The following is a 15,825-nucleotide window of genomic DNA, read 5'->3' on the forward strand; positions in this document are numbered from 1 at the left end:
TCAGCCATTGTGGTTATTTCCTTGAATTTTCGGAAATCAGTGCGAACTCTGCGTTACGCACCAACCACGGTTGTTGTGGATTTGCCCCATCCCCGTCAAATTATGTTGGAAATATATTTTCATGTTTTATTCGCTCACGTCAACGATTTAGTCCACATGTGACATGAGGGTTTCCCTGTATATAGATCTCCAATATTCTTCACTTGTTTTACCGCATAGTTATCGCTTTAAACTGTGCCATGGACTAATTGGCATATTTAAGTTGTACAGCTGTGTTGCGTATTATTTTTTCAAACACATCCCTGAAAGCACCTCCAAGTACGGTCTCGAAAACGCGCACTTGTTGTCAGTGAATGAATAGAGCGCATGCGCAAGCGACTTCATCCGGGACACTGCCTACGCGCGAAATGGAGTCGGAGTAAACATCGGTTCTGAGGTAAGTTGCTGTTTTAGCATTGCTACTTTTCTTTCCTGTGTCTTAAAGTTTTAATTTGTTCAACAATGCTTTCGAAGTGCATTAATGCATGCTTTCAGTCCAATTCATGTCCGGTCAACGCTGAGAAATTCAAATCTCGGGGACTATTTGATGGTGTTTCGCTATTTGGCAACTTGCCATGGCTGTTCAGACTGGTCCGACGCTCGCGCTGCTCGTGGTGGAGATCGAAGGGAGAGAAGGCATCGATTGAAGGACAGGGTATTGGTGGGGTATGATATCACAGGATAAAATTAGCAGCGCGTGGGGGTTGTGGTTGTCGCCTAGTGTCCGTGTGGTGTCCGTTGTTCGGTTCGCTTGGCACGTTGACACGGGTCGTGGTGGAAGGCTCCGAAGCACATCGCAGCCTGTGTTGTCTGCGGTTTTAACGGGACTCGACGAAACGCCACGAGACGCGTGACGTCACTGCGTGTCAAGGTTCACAAGATGTTTTGATGGAGGGGACGGGATGTGGGAGGGGGGCCGCTCAGAGATAACAGGTGCCGTTTGGGAGAGGGAAGGGGGTCATTCGGGGTCAAGGTTACGTCAGCACAGCAAAGTGAAAGTCCGGTTTTGACCGAGATCAAAAATGGTGATTAAAAATTACTACGCCACTTTTAGTTGGGTTTTTTTTTTCACACTCTTTTCTTTCTTATTGTATATAACGCGGTTGAAATTCAGCTCCACAGTGTGGGTGTGTGATCGAGGGCAGGTGATCGAGTGTCGACAGTAATATTACAATCGATTCTCCACTTCTAAAATGAGTGCATCCTCAAACCGCTGATCTGTCTTCCACGACAAGTGACAGACAGGGCGGGAGGGGGGAGGGGAACAAGCATAGTGGAGGTGGAGGTTGTAGTTCTTGAGGTTGCATTTACCCCGCGAACCCCTCCCCCAAAGAAAACAACACCAGGACATTTTTTTTCAAAGGGAGGTGTATTTTTTTGTGTTTTTTTTTTTTTAAATAATTTTTTATATATAAATATTTCATGTAAATAGAAGTTTATTGTCTCTTAATCTTACATGTTGAAACATTCTTCGCTGTCTTATCCAGAATGATTAAAAAAAGAATTAAAACTTTGTTTTTTATTAGTACAAAATCGTACATAATTTGCTGCTGGTAAAACACTATGTACTTTACCACCAACACTACAAACCACAGTATTTTTTTAACAGTGATTGCCCCTGTTACCATGGCTACTGGTTAAACTGTAGTGTGCATTGGAAAGAAAGAAAAGATTAGAGGCTTCGACATATTAAAGTGATACGATTTGAAAATATTTTCAGTAATGAAAACAGGAAATATAAGTATTAAAAAGAGAGGGAAGGAAGGAAGAAGAGAAGACAAGAGACGGAGGTTTTTTATTAAGTGTTTCACACACACTCTCTCTCCTAGCACCAATAGCAGGGCCACATGGAGTGGTTTTTATACAAAATATTTCACACACACACTCTCTCTTTCCTCACACCAATAGCAGGACCACGTGGAGTGGTTTTTTGACTCACTTGTGTAAACAAAGTGAGTCTGTGTTTTAATCCGGTGTTCGGTTGTCTGTGTGTGTGTGTCTGTGTGTCCGTGGTAAACTTTAACATTGACATTTTCTCAGCAAATACTTTGTCAGTTGACACCAAATTAGGCATAAAAATAGAAAAAATTCAGTTCTTTCCGGTCATCTTGTTTAAAACATTATTGCACCTGTGGGATGGGCACAAAAAATAAAAAATGAAGCCTAATTATATGCAAACTGCATTTACTGTTATATTTATATTTTTTGTATTCTCTAAACTTGGCACTTTGATCTGATATTCTGACACAACAACAAGAGCAGTCATTAATATCATTTTTTGTTCAAACAGGAACTTCTTTTGCTAAGCATGGAATTTTTATTTATTTTGCAAACGTTTTGGTGCTGATAGTAAAAAAGGGAAATTACTCTGTAATTAATGCTAGGGGACTTAATTTATCGCAAGTGAGTCTTGAAGGCCTTGCCTCTCTTGTTATAAAGTGTTTCACACACACACTCTCTCTCTCCTAGCGCCGATAGCAGGGCCACATGGAGTGGTTTTTATACAGAGTGTTTCACACACACACACACATTTGCCTCATACCAATAGCATTGCTACATGGAGTGTTTTTTCATAAAGTGTTACACACACACACACACACACACACACACACACACACACACACACTTGCCTCACACCAATAGCAGGGCTACATGGAGTGTTTTTTTGTTGTTTTTATTTTCATAAAATGTTTACCAACATTGAGCCAAACTAAGCAAATATAAGCATCTCAAAGCAGCACAGCTCTAAATGAAGCAGTTCACCCTGCATTAAGCAGCACACATTTCCTGCTAAGCAGCACACCTGTAGCAAACACACCAACCCAAACCTGTCACTTTGAGGCTGTTGTTTTATCCTGTCACTTTGAGACTGTTGTTTTATCCTGTCACTTTGTGAGGCTGTTGTTTTATCCTGTCACTTTGTGAGACTGTTGTTTTATCCTGTCACTTTGAGACTCTTGTTTTATCCTGTCACTTTGTGACTGTTGTTTTATCCTGTAACTTTGAGAGACTGGTGTCTTATCCTGTCACTTTGTGAGACTGTTTTATCCTGTCACTTTGTTAGACTGTTTTATCCTGTCACTTTGTGAGACTTTTATCCTGTCACTTTGAGGCTGTTGTTTTATCCTGTCACTTTGAGACTGTTGTTTTATCCTGTCACTTTGTGAGACTGTTTTATCCTGTCACTTTGAGACTGTTGTTTTATCCTGTCACTTTGTGACTGTTGTTTTATCCTGTCACATTGTGAGACTGTTTTATCCTGTCACTTTGAGACTGTTGTTTTATCCTGTCACTTTGTGAGACTGTTTTATCCTGTCACTTTGAGACTGTTGTTTTATCCTGTCACTTTGTGACTGTTGTTTTATCCTGTCACTTTGAGACTGTTGTTTTATCCTGTCACTTTGTGAGACTGTTGTTTTATCCTGTCACTTTGTGACTGTTGTTTTATCCTGTCACATTGTGAGACTGTTTTATCCTGTCACTTTGAGACTGTTGTTTAATCCTGTCACTTTGTGAGACTTGTTTTATCCTGTCACTTTGTGAGACTGTTTTATCCTGTCACTTTGTGAGACTGTTTTATCCTGTCACTTTGTGAGACTGTTTTATCCTGTCACTTTGTGACTGTTGTTTTATCCTGTCACTTTGTGACTGTTGTTTTATCCTGTCACATTGTGAGACTGTTGTCTTATCCTGTCACTTTGTGAGACTGGTGTCTTATCCTGTCACTTTGTGAGACTGTTTTATCCTGTCACTTTGTGACTGTTGTTTTATCCTGTCACTTTGTGACTGTTGTTTTATCCTGTCACATTGTGAGACTGTTGTTTTATCCTGTCACTTTGAGACTGTTGTTTTATCCTGTCACTTTGTGAGACTGTTGTTTTATCCTGTCACTTTGTGAGACTGTTTTATCCTGTCACTTTGTGAGACTGTTTTATCCTGTCACTTTGAGACTGTTGTTTTATCCTGTCACTTTGAGACTGTTGTTTTATCCTGTCACTTTGTGACTGTTGTTTTATCCTGTCACATTGTGAGACTGTTGTCTTATCCTGTCACTTTGTGAGACTGGTGTCTTATCCTGTCACTTTGTGAGACTGTTTTATCCTGTCAGTTTGTGACTGTTGTTTTATCCTGTCACTTTGTGAGACTGTTATTTATCCTGTCACTTTGTGAGACTTTTATCCTGTCACTTTGAGACTGTTGTTTTATCCTGTCACTTTGTGAGACTGGTGTCTTATCCTGTCACTTTGTGAGACTGTTTTATCCTGTCACTTTGTGAGACTTTTATCCTGTCACTTTGAGGCTGTTGTTTTATCCTGTCATTGTGAGACTGTTGTTTTATCCTGTCACTTTGTGAGACTGTTTTATCCTGTCACTTTGAGACTGTTGTTTTATCCTGTCACTTTGTGACTGTTGTTTTATCCTGTCACATTGTGAGACTGTTTTATCCTGTCACTTTGAGACTGTTGTTTTATCCTGTCACTTTGTGAGACTGTTTTATCCTGTCACTTTGAGACTGTTGTTTTATCCTGTCACATTGTGAGACTGTTTTATCCTGTCACTTTGAGACTGTTGTTTAATCCTGTCACTTGTGAGACTGTTTTTTCCCTGTCACTTTGTGACTGTTTTATCCTGTCACTTGACACTTTGTGAGACGTTTTTATCCTGTCCCACTTTGTGAGACTGTTGGTTTTAATCCTTTTCACTTTGTGAGACTATGTTTTACCTGACACTTTTGTGACATTGTTTTATCCTGTCACTTTGCGGCTGTTGTTTTATCCAGTCACGTTTGTGAGACTGTGTTTAAACCTGTCACTTTGTGTAGACTGTTGTTTATCTGTCACTTTGTGAGACTGTTTAATCCCTGTCCTTTGTGAGATTGTTGTTTTTTATCCTGTCACATTGTGAACTGTGTTTTATCCTGTCACTTTGAGACAGTTTTATCCGTCACTTTGAGACTGTGTTTTATCCTGTCACTTTTGAGACAGTTTGTTTTATCCTATCCACTTTGTAGACTGTTTTTATCCTGTCACTTTGAGACTGTTGTTTTATCCTGTCACTTTGAGACTGTTGTTTTATCCTGTCACTTTGTGAGACTGTTTTATCCTGTCACTTTGAGACTGTTTTATCCTGTCACTTTGTGACTTGTTTTTAAGTTGGTGAATGGTGAGTTTGGAAAATGATTGAGAGACATTTGGAATCATAATGTATTATATATTCAGAGTGTGAATTTGCGTGTGTGTGTGTGTGTGTTTGTGTGTGTGTGTGTATGTGTATGTGTGTGCGCTTGCTTCTCTGTGTGTGTGTGTGTGTAAACAGTATGCATCTGTGCGTTTGTATGTGTGTGAGTGCACATGTACAGACATCTTTGTGTGTATTTGTGCATGTTTGTGTGTGTGTATGTGTGTGTGTGGCATGTGACCGTTATTATAAATAATAAGGGCCAACCCAGCTATTTATAGAATCTGACTCAGTGCCACAAGGATGGGGGATAGCCTGAATCAATACTGCCTGATGCACGCGCACGCACGCAAAACCTGCTCTTCCTCACACCACCTGTCTCACCTGGCCTATTTTTAGCGCTTCATGAACTGCCCATCCCCTATTTTTAGCACTTCATGACCTGTCCTATTTTTAGCGCTTCATGACCAGTCCTATTTTTAGCGCTTTATGACCTGTCCTATTTTTAGCACTTCATCACCTGTCCTATTTTTAGGGCTTCATGACCTGTCCTATTTTTAGCGCTTTATGACCTGCCCTATTTTTAGCGCTTCATCACCTTTCCTATTTTTAGCACTTCATCACCTGCCCTATTTTTAACTCTTCATGACCTGTCCTACTTTTAGCACTTCATCACCTGTCCAATTTTTAGCACTTCATCACCTGCCCAGTTTTTTAGCGCTTCATCACCTGTCCTATTTTTAGCACTTCATGACCTGCCCTATTTTTAGCGCTTCATGACCTGCCCTATTTTAAGCATTCAAACCTAACCTTGAGAGAAAAACAGAAAGGAAGATGAAGTGATAGGGTGGCCCCCCCCCAACCCCCCCCCCCCCCCCCCCCCCCCCCCCCTCAGACCTTTTGTTCTGGAGAATGAACGAATAAGTACTGTCAGCACACTCAACCATATCTCGGTCGTCACTTACTCTAACGAAACGGTGAAAGTGGGGTAAAGGTCATGCAAACGTGGAAATGAACTTTGTTTAAATACTATCTTCTGGCATAAGACTTCAAGAGAAATCTATCGGCACTTTTCTTGCAACAGAATTTGAAGAAATACGATTTGAACTTTATTTTCATGACTGTCGCTGTGATTTCTGTGCATGGAATATCTTGGAGACGGAATATTTTGTGATCCGGTGTTGACCAACTTTCGGAGACCAATTCATGATATTTGACTGGTGAATGTGTCAGTGTTTCTTTGGTTGAAAATGTCTTGAAATATTTGTTTCTGAGGTATGAAAAGCACCTAAGCTGATGTGTAAGTCTATCAAAAATCAAAATGTGTGTATGGCATAAATGCAAGAAATCGTTCGACTCCACTTTGCTTTCATGCAATCACATGCACATTATTACGATTATATATATAAAGTACAGAAAAACCAACAGAAACACTGGTGTGTGTGTGGTGAATGTGTGTCACTGTGTTTGTTTTTGTTGTTGTTGTTTTTTTCTCAAGGCCTGACAAAGCGCGTTGGGTTACGCTGCTGGTCAGGCATCTGCTTGGCAGATGTGGTGTAGCGTATATGGATTTGACCGAACGCTGTGACGCCTCCTTGAGCAACTGATACTGATACTGATTGTGTGTGTGTGAATATGTTTGTGTCAGTGGTGTGTGTGTGTGTGTATGTGTGTGTCTACAGCTGTGTGTTTGTATATAATGTGTGTGAGTGTGACTGGAGTTGTGTAAGAGTCATGCTTGTGGTGTGTGTGTGTGTGTGTGAGGGAGAGAGGGATGTGGAATGGGGGAAGGGGGGGTGAGAGTCCTGTGTGTGTGTGTGTGTGAGGGATGTGGAATTGGGGGAGGGAGGGTGAGAGTGTGTGTGTGTGTGTGTGTGTGTGAGGGAGAGAGAGGGATGTGGAATGGGGGGAGGGGGGGTGAGAGTCCTATGTGTGTGTGTGTGTGTGAGGGAAGAGGGAGGTGGAATGGAGGGGAGGGAGGGTGAGAGTCGTGTGTGTGTGTGTGTGTGTGTGTGTGTGAGGGAGAGAGGGATGTGGAATGGGGGGAGGGGGGGTGAGAGTTCTATGTGTGTGTGTGTGTGTGTGTGTGAGGGATGTGGAATGGGGGGAGGGAGGGTGAGAATCTGTGTGTGTGTGTGTGTGTGTGAGGGAAGAGGGATGTGGAATGGGGGGGAGGGAGGGTGAGAGTCGTGTGTGTGTGTGTGTGTGTGTGAGGGAGAGAGGGATGTGGAATGGGGGGGGGAGAGTTCTATGTGTGTGTGTGGGTGGGAGAGGGATGTGGAATGGGGGGGGGGGGTGAGAGTTCTATGTGTGTGTGTGGGGGGGGGAGAGGGATGTGGAATGGGGGTAGGGGGGGTGAGAGTTCTATGTGTGTGTGTGGGGGGGGAGAGGGATGTGGAATGGGGAGGGGGGGGGTGAGAGTCCTATGTATGTGTGTGTGTGTGTGGGAGAGGGGTGTGGAAGGGGGGGGGGGGAGGGGGGCGGGTGAGGTGAGAATCCAGTCTTGGTATTGATTGCTTCTGGTGGGCTGTCAGCTGCCGTCTCTCCCCCTCCTCCTCCTCCGTTCTTAACAAGCACTGGTGAGAGTGTGGGGGTGGGGTGGGGGGGGGGGGGGGGGCAGCATTTGGGTAAGGGGAAGAACAGGGTGAGAGTGGTGAGGGTGGAGGGGGCAAGGGAGGGGGGTGGGAGCACAGAACCAGTGAGGTGGGGAGTGGGGTGGGGGAGGAACGGAGAGGTGTGGTGGGGGGGGGGGGGGGGGGGGGATTGGTTCCACACAGTTCAGTCTGTACTGTGCCGTGTGTTTCGGCAGTCTGCACTGTAGACGGTAGTGCATCTGTACTGTAGACTATCTGTACTGTGTCATGTCTGTACTGTACTGTGAACTGTTGTGTATCTGTACTCTGGACTGTAGTGTGTCTGTACTGTGGACTGTAGTGCATCTGTACTGTGGATTGTAGTGTATCTGTACTGTGTCATCTCTGTACTATGTACTGTAGTGTCTGTACTGTGTCATGTCTGTACCCTGGACTGTAATGTATCTGTACTGTGGTCTGTAGTGTATTTGTACTTTCATGTCTGTACTGTGGTCTGTAGTGTATATGTACTCTGGACTGTAGTGTATTTGTACTTTCATGTCTGTACTGTGGTCTGTAGTGTGTCTGTATTGTCATGTCTGTGGTCTGTAGTGTGTCTGTACTGTAGTCTGTAGTGTGTCTGTATTGTCATGTCTGTGGTCTGTAGTGTGTCTGTATTGTAGTCTGTAGTGTGTCTGTACTGTAGTCTGTAGTGTGTCTGTATTGTCATGTCTGTACTGTGGTCTGTAGTGTATATGTACTCTGGACTGTAGTGTATTTGTACTTTCATGTCTGTACTGTGGTCTGTAGTGTGTCTGTATTGTCATGTCTGTACTGTGGACTGTGGTGTGTATGTACTGTGGTCTGTAGTGTGTCTGTACTGTGGTCTGTAGTGTGTCTGTGCTGTGTCATGTCTGTACTGTGGTATGTAGTGTGTCTGTACTGTGGTATGTAGTGTGTCTGTACTGTAGTGTGTCTGTACTGTGGTATGTAGTGTGTCTGTACTGTGGTCTGTAGTGTGTCTGTACTGTAGTGTCTGTACTGTAGACTGTTGTGTCTGTACTGTATGTCAGTACTGTAGTGTGTCAGTATTGTGGTGTGTCAGTACTGTGGTGTGTCTGTACTGTGGTGTGTCTGTACTGTGGACTGTGGTGTGTCTGTACTGTAGTGTCTGTACTGTGGTGTGTCAGTACTGTGGTGTGTCTGTACTGTGGACTGTGGTGTGTCAGTACTGTTGTGTGTCTGTACTGTGGTGTGTCTGTAGTGTGTCTGTACTGTGGTGTGTCTGTACTGTGGATTGTGGTGTGTCTGTACTGTGGTGTGTCTGTACTGTGGTGTGTCTGTGTCTGTACTGTAGTGTGTCTGTACTGTGGTGTGTCAGTACTGTGGTGTGTCTGTACTGTGGACTGTGGTGTGTCTGTACTGTTGTGTGTCTGTACTGTGGTGTGTCTGTAGTGTGTCTGTACTGTGGTGTGTCTGTACTGTGGATTGTGGTGTGTCTGTACTGTGGTGTGTCTGTACTGTGGTGTGTCTGTGTCTGTACTGTAGTGTGTCTGTACTGTGGTGTGTCAGTACTGTGGTGTGTCTGTACTGTGGTGTGTCTGTACTGTAGTGTGTCTGTACTGTGGTGTGTCTGTACTGTGGACTGTAGTGTGTCAGTACTGTAGTGTGTCAGTACTGTAGTGTGTCTGTACTGTAGACTGTAGTGTCTGTACTGTAGTGTGTCAGTACTGTAGTGTGTCAGTACTGTGGTGTGTCTGTACTGTGGTGTCAGTACTGTGGTGTGTCAGTACTGTGGTGTGTCAGTACTGTAGTGTGTCTGTACTGTGGTGTGTCTGTACTGTGGTGTGTCTGTACTGTGGACTGTGGTGTGTCTGTACTGTAGTGTCTGTACTGTGGTGTGTCTGTACTGTGGTGTGTCTGTACTGTGGACTGTAGTGTGTCTGTACTGTGGTGTGTCTGTAGTGTGTCTGTACTGTGGTGTGTCTGTACTGTGGTGTGTCTGTACTGTGGATTGTGGTGTGTCTGTACTGTGGTGTGTCTGTACTGTGGTGTGTCTGTGTCTGTACTGTAGTGTGTCTGTACTGTGGTGTGTCAGTAGTGTGTCTGTACTGTGGTGTGTCTGTGTCTGTACTGTAGTGTGTCTGTACTGTAGTGTGTCTGTACTGTGGTGTGTCTGTACTGTGGTGTGTCAGTAGTGTGTCTGTACTGTGGTGTGTCTGTGTCTGTACTGTAGTGTGTCTGTACTGTGGTGTGTCAGTAGTGTGTCTGTACTGTGGTGTGTCTGTGTCTGTACTGTGGTGTGTCTGTACTGTGGTGTGTCAGTAGTGTGTCTGTACTGTGGTGTGTCTGTACTGTGGTGTGTCTGTACTGTGGTGTCTGTACTGTAGACTGTAGTGTGTCTGTACTGTAGTGTGTCTGTACTGTAGTGTCTGTACTGTGGTGTCTATACTGTAGTGTGTCTGTACTGTGGTGTCTGTACTGTAGTGTGTCTGTACTGTGGTGTCTATACTGTAGTGTGTCTGTACTGTGGTGTGTCAGTAGTGTAGTGTCTGTACTGTGGTGTGTCAGTACTGTGGTGTGTCAGTACTGTGGTGTGTCTGTACTGTGGTGTCAGTACTGTAGTGTGTCTGTACTGTGGTGTCTGTACTGTAGTGTGTCTGTACTGTAGTGTGTCAGTACTGTGGTGTGTCTGTACTGTGGTGTCAGTACTGTAGTGTCTGTACTGTGGTGTCTGTACTGTAGTGTGTCTGTACTGTGGTGTGTCAGTAGTGTGTCTGTACTGTGGTGTGTCTGTACTGTGGTGTGTCTGTGTCTGTACTGTAGTGTGTCTGTACTGTAGTGTGTCAGTAGTGTGTCTGTACTGTGGTGTGTCTGTACTGTGGTGTCTGTACTGTAGGTGTGTCAGTAGTGTGTCTGTACTGTGGTGTGTCAGTAGTGTGTCTGTACTGTGGTGTGTCTGTACTGTGGTGTCTGTACTGTAGTGTGTCTGTACTGTGGTGTCTATACTGTAGTGTGTCTGTACTGTGGTGTCTGTACTGTAGTGTGTCTGTACTGTGGTGTCTGTACTGTGGTGTGTCTGTACTGTAGTGTGTCTGTACTGTGGTGTCTGTACTGTGGTGTGTCTGTACTGTGGTGTCTGTACTGTAGTGTGTCTGTACTGTGGTGTGTCTGTACTGTAGTGTGTCTGTACTGTAGTGTCTGTACTGTAGTGTGTCTGTACTGTGGACTGTAGTGTGTCTGTACTGTGGTGTCTGTACTGTGGTGTGTCTGTACTGTGGTGTGTCTGTACTGTAGTGTGTCTGTACTGTAGTGTGTCTGTACTGTGGTGTCTGTACTGTAGTGTGTCTGTACTGTGGTGTCTGTACTGTGGACTGTAGTGTGTCTGTACTGTGGACTGTAGTGTGTCTGTACTGTGGTGTGTCTGTACTGTGGACTGTAGTGTGTCTGTACTGTAGTGTGTCTGTACTGTGGACTGTAGTGTGTCTGTACTGTGGTGTGTCTGTACTGTGGACTGTAGTGTGTCTGTACTGTAGTGTCTGTACTGTAGTGTGTCTGTACTGTGGTGTGTCTGTACTGTGTACTGTAGTGTGTCAGTACTGTAGTGTGTCTGTACTGTGGTGTGTCTGTACTGTGGTGTGTCTGTACTGTAGACTGTAGTGTGTCAGTACTGTAGTGTGTCTGTACTGTAGACTGTAGTGTGGCAGTACTGTAGTGTGTCTGTACTGTAGACTGTAGTGTCTGTACTGTAGTGTGTCAGTACTGTAGACGGTAGTGTGTCTGTACTGTAGACTGTAGTGTGTCTGTACTGTGGACTGTAGTGTGTCTGTACTGTAGACTGTAGTTTGTACTGTAGTGTGGCAGTACTGTAGACTGTAGTGTGGTGTGTCAGTAGTGTGTCTGTACTGTGGTGTCTGTACTGTAGTGTCTGTACTGTGGTGTGTCAGTAGTGTGTCTGTACTGTGGTGTCTGTACTGTAGTGTCTGTACTGTGGTGTGTCAGTACTGTGGTGTGTCTGTACTGTAGTGTGTCTGTACTGTAGTGTGTCTGTACTGTAGACTGTAGTGTGTCTGTACTGTAGTGTGTCTGTACTGTGGTGTGTCTGTACTGTAGTGTGTCAGTACTGTAGTGTGTCTGTACTGTGGTGTGTCTGTACTGTGGTGTGTCTGTACTGTAGACTGTAGTGTGGCAGTACTGTAGTGTGTCTGTACTGTAGACTGTAGTTTGTACTGTAGTGTGGCAGTACTGTAGACTGTAGTGTGTCTGTACTGTAGTGTGTCAGTACTGTAGTGTGTCAGTACTGTGGTGTGTCAGTACTGTGGTGTCTCTACTGTTGACTGTAGTGTGTCAGTACTGTAGTGTGTCAGTACTGTGGTGTCTCTAGTGTTGACTGTAGTGTGTCAGTACTGTGGTGTCTCTAGTGTTGACTGTAGTGTGTCAGTACTGTGGTGTCTCTAGTGTTGACTGTAGTGTGCCAGTTCACTGTAGTGTGTCTGTACTGTGTCAGTTTTGTGGTGGTGGTGGTGTGTGTGGGAAGTGGAAAAAGGGTATGGTGGAAAGTGCCTGTGGGTTGGTGTGTAAGGGAAGGACAAAGTGTGTGATGGCTGGCGCCTGTGGGTTTGTGTTTGACGGAAGAAAAACTCCTACCGGAAACGGCATTTCATTGGCTAGCAGACGGCGGTCTAATGGCGAGATGTCGTACCACCGAGTTGCCGCGATAAATTTTGGCCGAGAAGTGCAAAGAGAATAGCCTGGTTTGCATCATTTTGACATTGCAAGTATATATAACCAAACTGGGAGGAAAATACCAACTCCTCATTTTGATAGTAGGCGCCTGTGGTGGTGTTGGTGTGATAGGAAGGGGAAGAGTGTGTGCTGGCATGCGCCTGTGGTTTGGTTGTGTGCGGGAAGGAAAAAGTGTCAAATGGTAGGGCCTGTGTAATGGTGGGAAGTCCGCGTGGTGGGAAGTTGTTCGGTGTGACTCACTGTCGCCTAGGTGCTGTGTGTGTGTGTGTCTGTGTATGTGTGCGTGCTTGTTCAGTTGTGTGTGTGTGTGTGTGTGTGTCACCTGTGTTCGTGTGTGTCACCTCTGTATGTGTGTCATGTTTGTGTCTGTTGTGTGTGTGTGTTTGTTGTGTGTTTGTGTGTAGTGCTGTAATTTTTCGGCATATAAGGTGCCACTTATTTGTACTCAAAATCTGACTCCTGCGTCTCACCCACATTAATTTATCATGTTCATTCACACCAGTCCTCCATGTTCATTTATCATGTTCATTCACACCAGTCCTCCATGTTCATTTATCATGTTCATTCACACCAGTCCTCCACATTAATTTATCATGTCCGTTCACACCAGTCCTCCACATTAATTTATCATGTTCATTCACACCAGTCCTCCATGTTCATTTATCATGTTCATTCGCACCAGTCCTCCACGTTAATTTATCATGTTCATTCACACCAGTCCTCCATGTTCATTTATCATGTTCATTCACACCGGTCCTCCATGTTCATTCACACCATTCCTCCACATTAATTTATCATGTTCATTCACACCAGTCCTCCACATTAATTTATCATGTTCATTCACACCAGTCCTCCATGTTCATTTATCATGTTCATTCACACCGGTCCTCCACGTTAATTTATCATGTTCATTCACACCAGTCCTCCATGTTCATTTATCATGTTCATTCGCACCAGTCCTCCATGTTAATTTATCATGTTCATTCACACCGGTCCTCCATGTTCATTTATCATGTTCATTCACACCGGTCCTCCATGTTCATTTATCATGTTCATTCACACCAGTCCTCCATGTTCATTTATCATGTTCATTCGCACCAGTCCTCCACATTCATTTATCATGTTCATTCACACCGGTCCTCCATGTTCATTTATCATGTTCATTCACACCGGTCCTCCATGTTCATTTATCATGTTCATTCACACCATTCCTCCACATTAATTTATCATGTTCATTCACACCAGTCCTCCACATTAATTTATCATGTTCATTCACACCATTCCTCCACATTAATTTATCATGTTCATTCGCACCAGTCCTCCACATTAATTTATCATGTTCATTCACACCATTCCTCCACATTAATTTATCATGTTTATTCGCACCAGTCCTCCACATTAATTTATCATGTTCATTCACACCGGTCCTCCACATTAATTTATCATGTTCATTCACACCGGTCCTCCATGTTCATTTATCATGTTCATTCACACCGGTCCTCCATGTTCATTTATCATGTTCATTCACACCGGTCCCCCATGTTCATTCGCACAAGTCCTCCATGTTCATTCACACCATTCCTCCACATTAATTTATCATGTTCATTCACACCAGTCCTCCACATTAATTTATCATGTTCATTCACACCAGTCCTCCATGTTCATTTATCATGTTCATTCACACCGGTCCTCCATGTTCATTTATCATGTTCATTCACACCATTCCTCCACATTAATTTATCATGTTCATTCACACCGGTCCTCCATGTTCATTTATCATGTTCATTCACACCAGTCCTCCACATTAATTCATCATGTTCATTCACGCCAGTCCTCCACATTAATTTATCATGTTCATTCACACCATTCCTCCACATTAATTTATCATGTTCATTCACACCATTCCTCCACATTAATTTATCATGTTCATTCACACTGGTCCTCCATGTTCATTTATCATGTTCATTCACACCAGCCCTCCACATTAATTTATCATGTACCAGTCCTCCACTTTGATCCATCTTGTTCCTTCATAAATGTCGTCTGTATCAGTCATTGTTGAATCAGATTAAAACACCAGGAAGGACGCGAGAAAAGGGAAGGGTGCTCATTAACATATCTATATTTAGAAGGCGGGCACGTGACATGTGAGTGAGTGCATGGAGAAGTTCAGGAAGAAATGGGGGTGATGGGGGAGTTAAAAAAACACATAAAAACCCAAAAAAAACAAAAACAGAAAAACCCAAACCAACCGAAACTGTGAACAATAGGGGGAAAAAATCTTCTCTGCTTGTCAGTCTGTCTCTGTCTCTTTCTCTTTCTCTTTCTCCCTCTGTCTGTCTCTCTCCCTCTCTCTGTCAGTCTCTCCCTCTCTCTCTCTCCCTCTCTCTGTCTGTCTTGTCTGTCTTTCTCTCTGTCTCTCCCTCCCTCTCTCTCTCTTTCTGTCTGTCATGTCTGTCTTTCTCTCTGTCTGTCTCTCTTTTTCCTCTCTGTGTCTGTCAGTCTCTCCCTCTCTCTCTCTCTCTCTCTCTCTCTCTTTCTGTCTGTCTTGTCTGTCTTTCTCTGTGTCTCTCTCTGTCTCTCTCTCTTTCTGTCTGTCATGTCTGTCTTTCTCTCTGTCAGTCTCTCCCTCTCTCTCTCTCCCTCTCTCTGTCAGTCTCTCCCTCTCTGTCTGTCTTGTCTGTCTTTCTCTCTGTCTCTCCCTCTCTCTCCCTCTTTCTGTCTGTCTTGTCTGTCTTTCTCTCTGTCTGTCTCTCTTTTTCCTCTCTGTGTCTGTCTGTCTCTCCCTCTCTCCCTCCCTCTGTCTGTCTTGCCTCTCTCTCTTTTTCCTCTCTCTCCCTCTCTGTCTCTGTCTCTCTCTCTTTCTCTCTTGCCCCTGCCTGTGTCTGTGCCTCTGTGTGTGTGTCTGTGTCTGTGTGTGTGCCTCTGTGTGTGTGTGTGTGTGTGTGTGTGTGCAGTTAGGCCACTGACTCCCTTACCCGCCCCACCCCCTCCCGCTCCATGCCCCCCCCCCCCCCGCCCTCACCCTCCCAACCCCCCAACACCTCCAGCTCTCTCTCGCTGCACAGGTGACACGCCTGACACGATGTTGAGAGGAGGGGGAGGGGGAGGGGGGTGGCTGTCGGAGAATGGTTGGGAGGAGGGGGGGGGAGGGTAGAAGAGTTGGAGAGAGAAACAGGGGAAGTGTTGGGGGGGTAATGGGGGACACAGAGTGGGGTGATGGGAAAGGGGTTGTGAATGGAGGAGGGGTGGGTTGGGGTAGAGGGGGGGGGGAGTGTTTTGTGTGTGG

The 15,825-nt window shown here is 44.5% G+C and overlaps 1 protein-coding gene across 1 annotated transcript in view; it reads left to right on the forward strand.

Moving 5' to 3' along the window:
• Positions 1-386: 386 nt before the first annotated feature.
• The window catches only part of LOC143278126 (uncharacterized), a 55,973-nt gene continuing 40,534 nt past the window's right edge, over positions 387-15,825 (forward strand). Inside the window, exon 1 of the mRNA XM_076583157.1 lies at positions 387-436. The gene's annotated coding sequence lies outside the window, so the exon portion shown is untranslated. The remainder of the gene's footprint in view (positions 437-15,825) is intronic.

This window comes from Babylonia areolata, chromosome 35 (assembly GCF_041734735.1).
Source record: "Babylonia areolata isolate BAREFJ2019XMU chromosome 35, ASM4173473v1, whole genome shotgun sequence".
In the NCBI taxonomy this organism is placed as follows: Eukaryota; Metazoa; Mollusca; class Gastropoda; order Neogastropoda; family Buccinidae; genus Babylonia; species Babylonia areolata.